Source organism: Saccostrea cucullata, unplaced genomic scaffold, assembly GCF_032062105.1.
Source record: "Saccostrea cucullata isolate Sc308-1 unplaced genomic scaffold, CSIRO_AGI_Scuc_v1 ctg26, whole genome shotgun sequence".
Taxonomy (NCBI): Eukaryota; Metazoa; Mollusca; class Bivalvia; order Ostreida; family Ostreidae; genus Saccostrea; species Saccostrea cuccullata.
The window spans coordinates 264,143-281,872 of record NW_026935606.1 but is presented as its reverse complement, the minus strand read 5'-3'; positions in this window follow the sequence as shown (position 1 = coordinate 281,872).

Below are 17,730 nucleotides of genomic sequence, written 5' to 3'. Positions count from 1 at the left end.
AAAAACAAAGTAAAGAGCGATCTGATTCAAGTCTAAAGATTTAGATTCCAGAGAAATCAAGGGAGCAACAAAATTAATGCAAATACTCACCACTAAAATACACAGATCACCGGGAAAATTTAAAGAAGAGGTCAAAATTTTATTATTGGACTAATTCGGCCATGTCAATGTGTAAAGCATATTTCAAGTCAGATGATGCTCACTGTACCTAGCTTCTCAGAGGAATTTTTATAACAATCACGAAATCTTCCCCAAAATAAAAAAAAGGAAACCGATTTTTTTTTTCAATTTTTTTTCCTTCATTTTTATTTGATAAAAATATTTCTTCGATTTGATTTAAACATGAATAATATTATTCGGGCATGATAACTTTCTGGAACTTGTGCCCGATTCATAAAATGCAATAATCATGATAATAAAAATGTTCCATTCACAAAAATGTAGAACAAAATATGAATAAATGGAAGTAGAGAAAATATAAATAATTCTTCATTGATGAACCTTTGTTTAGTGAATGATTACAATTTGCACTTTAAAGACTTCAAAATGTGATTTTGTAGAGCAACTTAATTTTAAACTCTTTTAAACTATTTCACAATAAACATCAAAATTAGACCTTTTTCTTTTGTCTTGCGTGTACGAAGTTTGCAGTGTCACGGCATTCTTACATAACTGTTGAATTCACTACCACTGGAGTTATGAATTTATCATGAGGCGAACAATACATGTACACAACGGGACTGATTTGACACGTGTGGCGCATGCGTGTGGACTGTACCCCGGTGACGGAGTTTGACATGCAATGCGAGTATATCATACACAAGAAGATAAGGATGTATATTAGTAATTAACTAATTGCGGGCAAGTGTCGAGACGCATTGTGTCCACATTGTAGGTTATCAAAAAATGTAGTGGAAAAAGGAAATGAAACGATTAATTATAAATTGAGCTGGGGTAGTTTTCTTATCCCCAAATTCCCATTAGAGATATTTTTAGTCAAATTTTAAAGAACAAAAGAAACCCCTAATTGTCATTTGGGTTTTTTGTTAATGTTATAAGAACATCAAAATTGTAACAGAATCCTTTTTTTTCATCACATTGTTTCTGTGCACACAACATTCTTTGTTTAAGCAAATAAATATTTAAATATCCTTTTATGAAATATCGAAGTTTTAAATAAACGTTCAAAACAGAAGGTACACTTCAAAGTGTTTTTAAATTTCACTCATGAAACGCAATGAACAAATTTTGATCGAGTGGATATCAAATTTGTTAAAACAAGAAAACATGTGTTCAAAACATAAAAAATAAATATTACTTTTTTATTTTGATGAAATATTTGAAAAAAAAAAAAATAACCAATGTTTATCTCTGAAATTTGACAAGCGTTAATGACATTTATCTGACCAAAGCTGATTTAAAATGATAATATATTCATTAAGAACAAATACAGTGAGTTAAAATACAAACTAAAGGAGGTAAAATGTGTTAAGTTTTGATGTAACTTACTGAGCGATTTATGACCAGCTTTATTTCGATAATTTTCACTACTGAATAATTCATTATTTACGCAAGCCTTTTAATAATCCCTTCGTGTTTTATTATATTACAGAAGTGAAGAAGATCTAGCGACTAAAGTTTAAAAAAGAAATAAATATGTTAAAAATTGAAAAATCACAATTGATTTTCTTTCATTCTACAAACACAACTTTAGAAGACAGAGTTAAACGACCTTAAAATTTTAAGAATTAAACAGATATGAAATAAGTTCCTTTGATATAACCTATAATCAGGACTTTCCAATCTTAAAACTTGGAATATACTGATTTTAATTTCCTTGTTATCCTAATGTTATTTGTGAAATCTTGGAAATTCTTCAGCGGCATTTCCCTCTAAAAAATTTTTTTTACGGAATATCCATGCAACTTCATTAAATTACATTCTGTAATTCTTCAAAGGAAACTAACTTTAAAATACATTTTTAATTACAAAAAGGCTATATATTGTCAACAAAATGCACAACATTGATAAACAATTTGTAATTTAAGATCAATAAGGTGAGTATTTGATTTGTTTTATCTTTGACTTTAGCATAAAAAGAAGCGGGTGTAATAAAGCTCCTTTGCGTACATCTGTAATTTTCAATGTACAAATGTATCTAATAGTATGAAGGATCAGATTCTTGTCAAAATTTAAAGAAAAAAATAGGATTTCTTTTATAATAGTATACATATTTCACTCATGGAGAAAAAAGAATATGCTTGCAATTGGATTTAATATATGGTGTAAATATCAGTTTTATTGATTATATATAAGATACATAATAAAACGATTTTTATAAGCTCTCTAAAACATTTTGTTTTTAAATCGTGCCCCTATTAGTTACAATTTTATACCTGAACCGCCACCCCACAACCAAAGTACATGTATATCCAGATTCAGTGAAAAAAAATTGTCCAACTCGAAAATCCTATTTTGCTTTTTCAAAAACTTCTTCATCAATACCTAAATTTATCCATACATTTAGATCATTTATATAAAGTGGGAGGGGCCAACCAGTCTCTCAATATACATTTACTATAGTAATCGTTCTGTTTGGAAAAAAAGGGGGAGGGGCTTGCATTAGAGATTTAAAACAGTGCATTTGATTGATTCAGTCTCCACTTTCCTTCATTGGAAGGCATTTAAAGTATATTTAAAAATTTTATTTTAGTGTAACAATATAGTAATGCAATAACAATAGTATTATAAGTATATTAGACCCTTTTCCTATGACATATTTTGCTTAGGAGTTATTCCCATTAGCCGCCATATTGTAGGGCAACATTTCCATATCCCTTCATTATTCAACCAAGTTCAATTTGTTATACTGGTTACTGAGGTAAAGATAACACTGTATTTACGTTTTTTATAGCCTCTATTAATTCATGCTTATAAGATTGTAAATATTTTCCCCCATATATTTCTTGCATGCATGTTTAAAATTGGTTCCTCAAAGAGGCAAATTCACTACTTTGCCCTACAAGATGGCGGCTAAGGGGAATAACTCCTAGGCAAAATAAGTCATAGAAAAAGCGTCTATTGGAACCTTAAAGGTTATTCTATATAAATATCTAAAAATGTTTTAGGGAAAAAACAGTTTTTAAAAATTAAGACAAAAAATAGAGATTTCGACAGTATTTTGGCAAAAGATTTGAGCCTGGCCCGTTTAAATCATTAAAGCAGACAATTCATTACAGATCATGACATGTTGTTTATGATACGAGTGTCTTTGAATAACATTAAAATAAATATAATTTTTTTGCATTAAAGGTTATTCAATGTAATTTCTTTAACTTGAAAATATTATTGCGTATTAAACTTAAAATTATATTTTTATGCGTTTGAAGTATCTCTCTCTCTCTCTCTCTCTCTCTCTCTCTCTCTCTCTCTCTCTCTTCAAAAAGAAAAAAACCCTAAGAGCAACTTTTAGGAAAAAGTGCATGGAAATGGCCCTCTTGGTCTTTATTCTTTTTCACACTTTTATAACTTCAATACATGTACTTATGAAATCACAGCGAATTGTACATGTGTAGTTTAAGAATTCATGTATATTACTAGTACCTGATTCCTAAAAGATTTTTAATGATTTTAAAACTATATATACAGAATCCATTTGTCGAACCAAAGGCATTTTTCTTTGCTTTTTTGTTCATGTTCTTTTTTTTTCAGAAGAATTAAAAAAATATTTGTTCTATATAAATTAATTTTTAGTTCTACCTAAATTTGGATTATCTTACTGAATATGACAAAGTATTACATTGCCTTTAAAAGAAAATAATAAAACAACGTATAGTACGGAAAACTCTATCGTGTGTGATATTCTTCCACCCCCTCCCCCAATGCATATACATGTAATTTTGTTGTACAGCAAACTCCAGCGTACGATGCAATGGTATTTATTCCTTAATAAAAGGAAAAAATCCCCACAAAAACATTTCTTTTTAAACAATGAATATGCATGAATAACGTAAAATAACCACCATACATGTTTATCCGTATGCATGTATCCATGTTTACTTTTTTTTTTTCAATGAAAATATTCATTTTGATTTAAAAATTAATTTATATGTATATTCTAACAGTATTTTTTCCCCTGTATAAACCTTTATAAATTATTTCATGATTATTTCATGATTTTGAAATTAATACAAATTTAAAGTTACAAAAAGGCCTACAAATATAGAAACAAGCTATTGTATAGCAGGTTATCTGCCCTTTACATATCCATGATTTAGGTTGCATGCATTATTCTACATCTATAAATATAAAAAAGCCGCGGATTATTTAACGTTGTTGTCTTTCTGACCTATAAAAAAACTCAAACTTATTGAACATGGCCGTAGGAACAGTAATTTTCATTTAAATTTAGAAATGATTATGGCAATATATAGAATACCATACAGAAAACTTCGATACTATTTGCTCTTGTCCTTTCACATTTGATGCCCCCCCCCTCTCCATTTTTTTTGCTGGTCAGTGGTCAAGGAAAAATAATGTCACTAGCCTTAACTGAAAATATTTGGTTTTGCCCCCTCAGACTGAAACTGGTTTCTACGGGCCTGTGAAGCAAATGAAGATTTGCCGAAAAGCAAATCAATTACGTGCTTAATTGATAACCCTAATGAATTGAGGTTTTCCTTAGAATCATTCGCCATCTATTCCCAAAATATAGTTTAGGGTATAAGGGATATACCCACCTCGTAGAAACGACCTTGTTTATTATTTTATTGTGTCAAGTTAGGAACAAGTGACTTTGAAATTAAAAACACGTAGAATAAAAACGGACTTTCATGTGATTTTGCCTTCTGATTCATAAAAAACCAGACAGTGGCTCATATTCATGGGAAAAATACCGATATATGTATTTGCATTCCATGTAACTTACATATTTGTACATGAATCAGACTTGTCTCTTCGAAACTTCACATCAGAGAATAAATTTTATTCCGCGTCATACTTGAAGATCAACTCGTATTTATTAAAAAAGTAAATATTGATCTTATAAACACAAACTGCTTTCATTAATATTTTCCCGAAACATATAAAATAAAGTGCAACTTTTAAAATAATTTTCGACAATAAAGAAATCAAAAACAAGTTTAAAAATTATCTCATTATGCATGGGACTGTGCATTTTTCATAGTATACTAGTGCGTATTTATACTTAAATTGTATTCAAGGTGTCACATTCTAAATGCAATTTTATAAAGTGTTTTGACATAAGGATAAAAAAGAATGAAAAAATTCTACACAAATCACATAGTGATTTAATTGCATTAGCATAAATCTGACCGATACGCATCGATAAGAATTTATATGTGATCGGAAAATTTAATTACCTTTGTTTCGAACTCTGTGGTGGTATGAAAATTTCCATTCTTTGGCAATTTTATTTTGATAGAGTTTTATTAGAAAAATATTTGCTTTATTACTACAACTTAATGATTTTATGCACCCATTTTCAATAAGACCTAAATACATGTATTCACTCCTGGAATTGGATAAATATTATAACTTTCAGAAACACTCAAGGAACATACTAAAATGACTCTGATATTAAAAGTAGGGGCAGATAGAATTCACTTTTCCGCCAGACGCAATCGGCATACATGAATATACACAAAAATCATCTATTTATTTATTATATGAAAAAAACTTTTTAATTAACAACTAAAAATGAAAGGAAATTATTTTTTTTTCCTAGGTTTGACTCACATTTGTTTTGCGTGCTAAGGATTTTATTTGTTTATTTTAGTTGCGTTATTGGCTTAGATAAAGTGCATTCCAAATTACATTATTTCCACGAAATGTCTCATTTAAGAATCAGAGTTAATTCTTACTGATTTAAGAAGATTTTTTTTTTAACACAGAAAGAAGCGCACTTAATTAAAATGATTAATTCTTTTTTAATTCATCTTCTACGGCAGAAATATCAAAAATAAATACAATGTGAAATATGTCTGCGTACGATGAAAAATTCGGTAATTATAAATTCAGCGAATCACAACTTTTAAAATTGAATTTAGCATATTTATTTAAAGAGGTTAAAATTAAGACACCTTAGAAAAGATGAATGATTACCCTTTTAGATTTAACATTTATCATTTTTAGATATAACTATTCATATATAATTTACTCCACAATTCTTCGTCGAATTATCAAGCAAAACGAGAAAATGTTTCAGATAAACGTGTAATGAGTTAAATATCTATTGCTGCATAAATTAGAATTCACTATAAATATTTATTTGATTCATTATATCGACTTTGAGTAGAGTCTGCAAAGAAAACAAATTAATCGTTGAATTAAAATGAAATAAAATTGAATATATAAGCATTCATACTCTTTCTAGTTTACACAGAAATAAACACATCATAGACTTCGTTACACTGCAATTAAATGCAGTGTATCTGAGAGAAAACCCGTGGGTTCCTACGATGCATCATAGAAAGTATCTTTTAAAATTAACTTGACTTTAAACGATCACCTCAAACAGTAGTCTGGACTTAATATCAAACTCTCAGATCTCCATTTCTAGAATTTTTTTTATTGCTGAAAACGTAAATCTTGTTTATTTTTTTTAGTATGGGTGAGGGTTTACACTTAAATTAATTGTCATTTACTCATTTATCATATCAACAATCTTTGTGTCTTTTAAGTTGTAATATACAAATGTATATATGAATTTCAAATGTACAGCCTTGGTTTTTAATAACATGTAGCAGAAATATATTTAATAGTTTTTTTTTCGCGACATAAATATCAAGATTATCAATCAGTAATTGTGGAAAGAAAGAATATATAATTGTATGTATTGTGCTATAGATAAGAACAACATAAGTTGAGATTGTGTTTGTGGTACATATCTTCTAGAAATATGTTCTTCCCTTCCCTTCCAGAGTTGATTGATTATAGATATAAATCATAATTTTTCATACCCCCGAGATAATAAATTTTAATTCAACTACGACACCTGAACTCTACGACTTGAACAAAGATCTTTCAAGTTGTGAGAATTTTGACATCGACATATTTTATTTTGACGCATAATAAAGCAGACAGCGACAAGAAAACCGGTTTTGGATTCCTTCATGTAAAATTTAAAACCTATAACTGTCAACAACAAAACCCCCGACTTCGACGCATCTGCAAGAACGAAGCAACCCTTCTTATTTATTTCCGTATTCTTGTGGTTTATTGTTCTGATTTTTTAAAGAGTGTTTCAGTCATGCCTACTTCATTATTTGTATCCGGAAATATTTTTTTTTGATACAATATTTAATATTGAATCCAAATGTTGGTCTACCGTTTTATTGGATACCATGAAGATGCCTTTATAGATGTAGATGCCGAAATTTACAGCAAATACACTGTATTGGGAAATTTTTTCTTTCGTAAGCTGATACAAGTATACATACAGTGTTTGGAAGAGTTATGCATATGCATGCAGACTTGAATTTGTTAAGTTGAATTATTTTATTTTAATCATTACGCACACGTAACGAGATGCGACGTGCCTGCGATTCTTCGCCATAATGAAAGCATAAAAAAAAGTATTTAAAGTATAACTGCACCACATACCATGTACAAAAGATTCTTAGATATGAATTGTTACATTATCATACCTTAGAAGTATAACTCATTGTTTAGACTGCATGTTTCAGGGTGACAAAGAAATATTATTTCATAATTCTAACTTAAAGTTCAATTCGTTCTTCCTTCAAAATTAACAGAGGTAGGTAGAACCGTGCACGTTTTGGTACAACGATCTCTACGCGCAGCCAGATCGGTCAAACCGTACCTTGTCACGCGGTGCTGCGGCCGGAACATTCCGAGAGAGAAATGTGTGATGAAATCTGTCAAAATGGTTGTTCAAGTGACCGATAAACTTTGAAAAATCTCACCTGACTTTGTGTCACAGACTGACACGCGCAACGGACCTCATTGTTTTAAAATCCCGACATCCAGCGAATTCCAGAACACACAGCAAGAAAGAGAGACGTTACAACCAAACACACAGACGGCTTAACGGATAATCTGTCAGAAAATCCACTCAGTTTCAGCTTCTAAATCCTGTTTCGGCATAGATTTGGTCGTTAGATTTAAGCGAATGAAAACACAAGTAGAGAGATGAAACAGCAAGATACATTTATTTTCATGCTAAGTATATTTAAATTAATCGCGTATATGCAACCACTTTAGTGGAAATTATAAAGTAAAATGCAGTACCAATAAATTTGAAACGACACTTTAACACGCTTAATCGCATTTCATCTGAATACAAACAAACCTTTATGGAAATTGTTTTATTCAAATCAATGAAATTTTATTTGCAAATCCCTTTTCTGAGACAAGGATTGAATAGAAATTGCATTTTATTCAATGTTTCGATTAAGCTGTCGATAATAGAAATCGTATGTTAAGTTATTCACTTCGGTTTCTCATTAATAAAATCCTATAGCTTTCCCTGAGTAAGATTTATCTAACCCTAGATTTAATCAACTCTGTGCTATACCACATCTTTAAAAATACATTAGCAAATGCTACACAAGGTGACGTCATTGATTATTGTGCACAAGTTATTGATATCTGCAATTCCATCGAATGTTTCGTATACGCGATATTATTTTTCGGAGTTATCTAAAAATGATTTCAAAATTACATTTTTTTTGCCACAAAAATGCAAAAGTTTACAAAGGTGGAGTGTTTTAAATTGCATTTTCCGCCGTGTGATTACAATGAATTATCATATTTATCACGGTCCTGTTGGACAGTTTTAGGAGTGTATTTCTGTGGTATACAGAAAAGATAAATCGGGGATTTAAAAAAAATAAGATTTAAAAAAGAAATGAATTTAGGAAAAATCAAGAACTGACTCCATATATATTGAAGATAATTTTATTTTTTTCACCTGAAATCTATCCAGAAAACAAGAGCTTTTGCATATGTCAGTGTAAAGTAGAACTTTTAAAAAACAATTATTCTGAAAGAAAATGCTATATAGAATCACCAGAAGTTTGAAGTGAATTTATGTTCAAGTATACTGTGTTGCATTTTAACTTTACAAATGGCAATAACGCAGTTTCATTACTAATTTCTTTTTTTTTTCATTGCAAATTTACATGCATTTTTCACAAACACGATTGCTAATTACATTGCTTTTGCTTAGGTATAAAAATTGCAATTTTCAAACGCCATCATTATTGGTTGTTAAGGCGAAAAATCTTAATTGAAATGCATACTTGAATTTGAACTACAATATATATACCGGTATATATATATATATATATATATATATATATATATATATATATATATATATTATATATATATATATATATATTGGATTCCGAAACTTCATATTAAGAATCCTTACAAACAAAGACACATAGCGGGTTCCAGTAAATGTTCAACCAAGCCTCTTTCTTTACTCCTCACTAAGATATTAACAGTAATGAAAGAGCAAATTCAAGAGTACTTTGCAACAATATATTCAAGAAGTGGTGTAAATCAGATGTGGATACTTAAAAATTCCAAGAAACTTTTTGAAAATCAACAGCTTAAAAACCTATGACTTTTCAACTTAATACACAACAATTCCCCACGATAAATTATAGTCCAGGCTTTTTGATATCATTGACAGCTGCCTTTTCAATAAAGATGGAACTCGTAAATTTACTTACCTTGTCATTGGTCATTTGCAAAATTATTTTGTTAAAAACATTCTGATTGTACACACAAGAACTCTGAAGTTGACAACAAAAAGATGCTTGAGTTTCTGATTGACAATATCTATGTGGTTTTTGGAGACCAGGTCTTCCAACAATCTATTGGAATTCGCATGGGTGCCAACTGCGCCCCGTTATTAGCAGACCTATTTTTGTATTCATACAACGCAGAATTTGTGCAAAATCTGATGCATGAAAAGAAAAAAACACTTGCGGTGGTCTTCAACTCGATATTTAGATACATGTATATCGACGATGTATTGTCAATTAACAATGGTAATTTTCACTCTTATGTCGATACGATATATCCTGCTGAGTTTGAAATAAAAGATACCGCAGAGTCTGACACATCTGTTTCATATTTGGATATTTTACTTGAAAAAGACGTAGAGGTAATCTAACAACCAAGCTCTGTGATAAACGTGATGATTTGAACTTTTCTATTGTCAACTTACCTTACTTATGCAGCAATATGCCTTCATCACCTGCATATGAAGTTTATATATCTCAGCTGATTCGATACGCAAGAGCATTCTCTATATGAACAATTTCTAAAACGAGGTAAATTATTGACAAACAAACTGATGAAACAAGTATTTCAACAGTCTCGTTTTAAGTCATCATTTCAAAAGTTGACATTGTCAGCAAATACAATTTATCAGTGAGTTAAATACTGACGTTGTTCATACTAATTGTTAGTCCATTATTTATACACTGTATTAACAACGGATTTTCCCGTTAATTCCCATTCATGACAAGGAGCACACGGCGGATGAGACCGGTCGGCAGGAGATGCTCACTCCACCATGGCACCTGATCCCACCTCTGATGTTTGGAGGTCCGTGCTGATCCTTACGTTCGAATCCACTGCTGGACATGGCGACCGGTCCTTCGGATGGAACCGTATTAACTGATGTCCCCTGTCACAGTTGGTGTTGGCATGAAAAGATACTTTCACTGCTCAATGGCCCTGGTTGCCGAGTATAGGTAGAAGTTTGCAGCCCTCCACCGGCAAGTGGTGTCTTCTCCATATGACTGAAAAATTCTCGAGAGGGACGTTAAACAATAACTAATAAACCTCGGTTTCCAATATTTTTCAACATAATTACAATATCATTTCTTAAAAAGTTAATGCATTAGATTGTTTCAAACATGATGGATTTTTATTCTGTAATGTTTTACGATGTCACCTTAGGGGCGAGCGCAGTTGTACCATCAAAACACACAATAATCAGTTGCTTCAAACATCAAGTCGCAAGAGACATCTCGACTATATCTGTGACGTCACACGACGACAGGGAACTCGTCTGAGCGTAAGGAGAAAACTGAGCGTCTGCTTGATTGATTGTATTGTTGTTTAATGTCCCTCTCGATAATTTTTCACTCATATGGAGACACCAGCAGTTGTCGGTGGAGAGCTGCAAAATTTGTCCTTTACTTGGCATTCAGGGCCATTTAGCAGGGAGGGATCTTTTTCGTGCCAGCACATACTGCGATACGGGACCTCGGTTTATACGCTCTCATCCGCAGGACCGGTCTCCATGCCCACACTGGGATTCGAACCCGCGACGGAAGGATCAGCTCTTTACTTAATTCTCGACTTTAGAGCAGTCTCTCTAACCACTGTGTTATGCGAGCGACAGCGTCTGGTTGAAACTGTTTCTTTTAGGATTTCTACAAACAAAAAGCCTTTTGTTTTATTTCTTGTCATTATAGCATCTTATCTTGGTAGCAAACCTGGTAGCAAATGAATTCTGGGAAAGTTTCACACTGTACAGATTTCATTACGAATTTCCTCTGTTCTTACACGTTAGTCTATTGATCTCGCTTCACGCTGCTCTCGCTAGAAAGCGAACACGACAAAATATATAGAATGAACGAAATAAGAAATGAAAGCTGTACATTTGTCAAGAAACGCAACCATCAATTTAACTTGATCAGCCCGATCCCGTTTATTCGAATGTGTTAGCCGAGTGAAATTCACCTGCCATCCCTACTTTACATGTACACAGTGTATTAAACGTGAAAGTATTCAAATGATTCTAAGGGTATATTCAAGCAATCGTAAAGAACAATATTCTTAAATATGTACATTATTGTGAAACACTTTGCTTCTACACGCATTGCAATCCCAGACGCCTTTAAAATTAAATATAGACATTCCGTAGCGATCGCTATTAGAGTTAAATCCCTTGTATCATTTTCACTAATGTGCCATCAAACGGAAGCAAGATCAACTCTTACAAAAATATGTGAGCTAGCTATCATTTGAATTTTTAATTTCTGAGTAAAGATTAATGCTCGAGTAGGATTCGGCTACTGAGTCACTGTGTTTTCAATACTTAAAAGTGAAAAATACAATAATTTTAAGATATCGGTAAAGTTTTTAAAAAGTTAAAAATATTCTAGAGTGGTAAGTTTTGTGCATCTTTTCAAAAAACTCGTGAGTTAATAGCTAGTTTATCATGAGAACTAAATGATCATTGCAGTTTTGACATATTCGGGTTTTTTTTTTTTGTTCATAGATATAACGACAAAACAGGAAAATCCAGATAACATACACGTATTTTCAAATGATGCATCTATTAAGAAACCCAAATAATTATTCTTCCAGAATGTCCTGTCGTGAATTTGAGAAGGGATCCAGTAAAAGCAGACCAAGGTATGTGCGTTTACAAAGTCGCCAGCGCTTGAGATTGCTAACAAAATACTTAACGTAGTATTTTTAAGAGATCATTGGAACTAGCTGCAATAATGTAGCCCTCTCCCTTTGCAATCCCAGACGACTTTAAAATTAAGAGGGCTATAACTCCTTAGGATCTCCATAATGGTGCAGCTGCGGGAGTGATTTGCTCCCGCACGGATATCGGCTCAAATTAACAGTAAATGGCTATTTTATTAACATTTCTTACCTTGACTCCAAATAAGTTTTAATCCAAGACGTAAACCAATGCAAAAATATACAGAACGATCCCTATATCGCTTATTTTTCGTGTATGTCAACATCACAAATATACGAATTTATCCGCCATGTTTACTGACCTTGATAGATTGTATTAAAAAGTTAAAAATAGGTTCTATAGGAGCGGTAAGTTTTGGAATCCCTTATTTTAAACATAAATATCGCTGCTTGCATAAAAATAACACTGGTTTTATATACCTATGTTTTTGTGATGAAATTCAGCACATACATTTATAAACACCGATAATTGCTTTGTTCAGTTGCTCTAAATTTCAAGCGAAAGTCTCATTACGTCACGCGTGAACTGTCATGGCTGCTGAAGTAAACTACCAGGAAACATGCAGAGTTATTTTACAAGTTTTTCGCATTTAACGGGGTCTACTGTTGACAGTGAATAAAAAATTCGTCTTATTAGAAGTAAGTTGAATGTTGAAATAATTTATTTTGCCTGCAGTCACTCCTATTAAAAAAAAATATTTGCACCATTACGGAGATGCGATGGAATTGTAGCCCTCTCCAGAAAACATCAGATTAAAAAAATCGGAGAGGGCTACATTATTGCAGCTACATTGGAACCAATGAACACCTTAGTTTCAAATATTATGCAGAGTGGTGTTTTGCAATTGCATCTTCTCTGGCCTGATGTTAAAGATTGCGTACTTATTGAATTGTTTTCTATCAACGAAATATATGGGGATAACGAGCAATATTCAAGCTCGAAAGTCCATTAAAGAATACAAATCGGAGCAGAGCAAACAAGGACCTTAAAAAACTCACAGGTTGGATCAGTTGATACGGAGGGGTGAGAATCCCCTGACAACTGGTTACATCCATCGTGTGCTTCTCGTAATAACGGGAAAATTCTGTCGACAATTTAGTTTGTAAATAATGGCCCAACAATTAAGTGAAAAAAACGTCCGTCAGCATTTGATTGAATGATAAATTGTATTTTGCTGACAAGGTCATTGTATCTACCATAGAACTTACGAAATGATGACTTTAAATAAAACTGCTGATATTCCTGTTTCAGCAATTTATCAGTCAATAATTTACCTCTTTTGAAATTTCTTCATATGTAGAACATGCTCTTATCGCTCTTATCGTATCGATTCAACTGAGAGAGATAAACCTATATGCAGATGATGAAGGTATATGTATATTGCTGCATATGTAAGAAATTGATTGTCAAGATTGTTTTCAGTTTTAGGTCCCATTCGAGAATGTTTCATTCATATACAGACGTCGCCATATACCGGCGAAGGGCTTCAAATTTTGACCTTTTCTCGGCACTCAGGGCCAGCGAGCAGTGAGAGATCTTTATCATGCCAACGCCTGCCGTGACACAGGGCCTCTGTTTTTAAGGTCTCTTTTGAAGGACCGCAACTTTCATTTCCAGGCCAAGCCCTTGGCAAAGGAACAGTTGCTACCCTATTTTTTATCGACTTAGGTCAGTCGCGGAGCGAGCGCTAAGGGGAGTTGAAAATTGAAAAGGTTACAAAAATCATCATGTTTATCATATAGCTTAGTGTTATTAAAGAACTGGCAAGATAAATTTCTGTAGTATATTTGTTTCTTGGAATGTTGCCCTCAATAAACATAAGTCTGTTTGCTAAGACTTTAAGATGAGACGATTTAAGCAATATTTATTCAGAATACTGAACAGATTGGGCATCAGGCAAATTGCCTATAAATACCCTCTCTATGCAAGGTCATGGGTAAGAAATACAATGAACTGAGTTAATATGAATTAATAATACAACGCAGGTAGACACACTCTCTCGCACACGCCCTTTCACACACCCTCCCTCACGCACTCAAGCACAACTGACTTTAACAGTCTCAAAAACAGTCTCAAAAATGAGACCTTACATTAATTTCAATATTTTTCAAACTGCACATATACGATCGACAGGGAACACGCCTTATTACATCCATTATATATTTAAAAAAGAATTATTCATATCTATATATTAAGTTAAATTGTCTGGTAAACCAATTTAAATTTTCTAAAAAGACAGGAAATCAAAGAAACAGAATGACTAAAGTTAAACCAAATGCACTAACCATATACTCACAAGACACTTTTGCTCTACACTGTAGTGCACATGTACCAAAGAACATGTGCACCTTGTCTTGGGGGATTATTTTTGACAGATCGTTATTTTAAAAAGAAATTAGTGCTGAAAAAATAAACGACGCAAAGCATTGCAGAATATATATTTTAATATGAAAAAAAAAATGTTCAAAAATATAAATCATCCACATAGGTATTAGCTTATTGGTTTATATATGTATAAAAATGCACTTGTAATCCTTTTTTTTGAGCTTTTCAAAGGTCCTATTTACGTCTTCCTTGTTTGTAATAGCTTGATTCTTGGTTGTGTAAATTATCGTCTTCATTTAGCTAAAGAGGATATGATTAAGATATTTATAACTCACACCCACAGATGGTGTGAACAGACTCTCAAAGTTGAGCAATCCTCCAACGAAAATGTGACGGGACCAAGACAATTGTGTGTGTAAGATATGTAATTACCCTGTGAACTAAAATGATTTTACTTATCAGGATAATTCATTTTTCTTGTTCGTTTCCTTGTTTCTGGTTTGTTTTCTTTTGTTAGTTTTTTTTTCTGTAATATATTTTATTCATGTATAAATGTGGTTTAAATGTGGCAAAGTACATGTTATCTATTTTTAATTGAAATTCAACATGTTCAAGTAAGAGTATTTAATTTGCATTTTGAACATTGATTTTACAATTTAATTGTTCAATATTCCAGTGTTTATTGAATTACTGAAAAATCTTTTTGATGAACTCTGTTGTCATCAGAAAAGAGGTTTGCTTAAATATAACTCTTTCAGGTAGTCATTATCTTGTCACTATTGAAATATAGAGGTATCCTTTAGGTCACAGGACAAATAATAAGAAAACTCCGGAAAAGTTAACACATGTTGTAGTTTTTCCCTATTTTTGATGTACAGCGAAATAAAATATAATTTATAAACAAAACAAAATGGAAACATTATTTCGACAGAGTCAGAGGTATATGCATGCATGTAAAGAATTTAAAAAAATAGTTTTTCAAACGTTTACTATTCGATACAATTTCTAAAAACCTTTACGAGCTTCATATTCTTTTAGTTTTTTTTTTCGGAGTTACCACACCTAAGATCAAAGTCTGATAAGAGATTTAGAATCGTAATTTTAAGTCATGCGTAACGAACCATTGGGATTGGGGTTTTCCAAATGCCATGATTTCAAATAATTTGATTTCGCTCATACTTCCGTAAGATAGCCCTTCCTCGCCCCTATTTACACAGAGAAGGAAAGGAAAAGAGGAAAACATCCACCAATACTCTTAATATTCTTGCCCCAAATCCCAAGACAAAACAATAAAAAATAATAAGTAATTTCATAAGAACAACTCATATCAAATCAGGATATTCATAAATTGTGTTTGTCATTGTTCAGCAATAAACTTCCATTCAGCTGTATTTTTTTGTAAAGTAAATCCATTTAGGATTTTCAGTAGTATTTTACATTTCTTCTAAGTTCTTAGAAAGAGGATGTGACTAAAATGTTTATCAATATTTTTTCTTAATTGAGGTCGGTACATCAGTATATAGCACGCGACAACATCCTTTTTTAACTTTCTCTTAGATTTTTGCTTTTTTTAAAAAGGGACATTCATAACTCACACCAACCACTGAGGAAAAAAAATGTAAACCTGCGAAGGAAATTTGAGAAATCATCTGACATAGAATGGACCAGTATTCTGATGTAAGAAGTTTTCCTTATCGTAATTAGTTGCATGATTTTTTAAAAAAGAAAAATAACACAGCGTATAAAATCCCCAATATGCCTTTTACTGTATGTGTATCTGTGATTTGTGAAAATATATATGCCCATTAGACATCTAACTGCATTACTCCCTTTTTATTAATAATTATTGATTTAAACTTATCGCAAACATCATTTGAAAAGTTTACATGCAAAGTTACCGATTTTTTCGTTCTCTATGAATTTTAATTAACGATACTTATTTCAGAAAAAAATAAAATAAAAGCTGGTCAGGTGCATATTTTATGCATTAGTATCAGACACATTTATGGATGGAAGTCTCAGATTTACGTTGTTGTCAACAATTTTAAAAAAAATTTTTTTTTTAAATTTACTAGCATTCGTATTATTGTGTACACTTCGATTTGAAATCTGTACCCAGCAGTATATGGGTTTCTTAACTGCAAGATTCATAAAACATGACATATATTTTTCTAATTTTCTCACAAATTTTACTGCTACTGTACCATAGCTTATCCCAAGGCAAGGCCAATGCAAAAAAAAATATATTACCTTCTTGCAAATATTAAGTTCAATAAGTTGCATGACTTCAGACCTTAAAACTTCTACCATAATTGCTTGACTCAGCACAAAAATTTCTTTATTTCACTACTCCGTGTATGCTTGTACATGTACAGAAAAACATTGACAAGTTACAATGGTCTCAGGACTTAACATGTTATATATAAGCTTTTGGTTAGGCGAAGGTGTACGATGAAAAAGACCTCCGAGGTTTCCTTTCTGAATTCTGGTCTCATCCTATTATATTTTATTTAAATTAATTACTTTTAACCCTTGAAACAACTATTTCTTTAAAAAAAATCCAGGCTTCTTTACATCATATTCAGCTGCTTTTTAAATACTAGTATAACTCGTAAATTACATTTGGCATTTGCAAAATTACTCTGTTGAATAATTGTTATTGTACACACACGCATATATTCTACGAAACTATTATTATAAAGAATCCAGAGTTTTTTTTATTGAAAATATCTAGTATAATTAAATAATTTGGACATCAGGTCTTCAAACAACATGTCGAAAATTCCGCGGGTTCCAATTGCACCCTGTTAATAGCAGAGATATTTTTGTATTTATATGTTGCATTATTTATTCTAAAACTTGGAATACATGGGAAGAAGAAAACACTTGCTGTG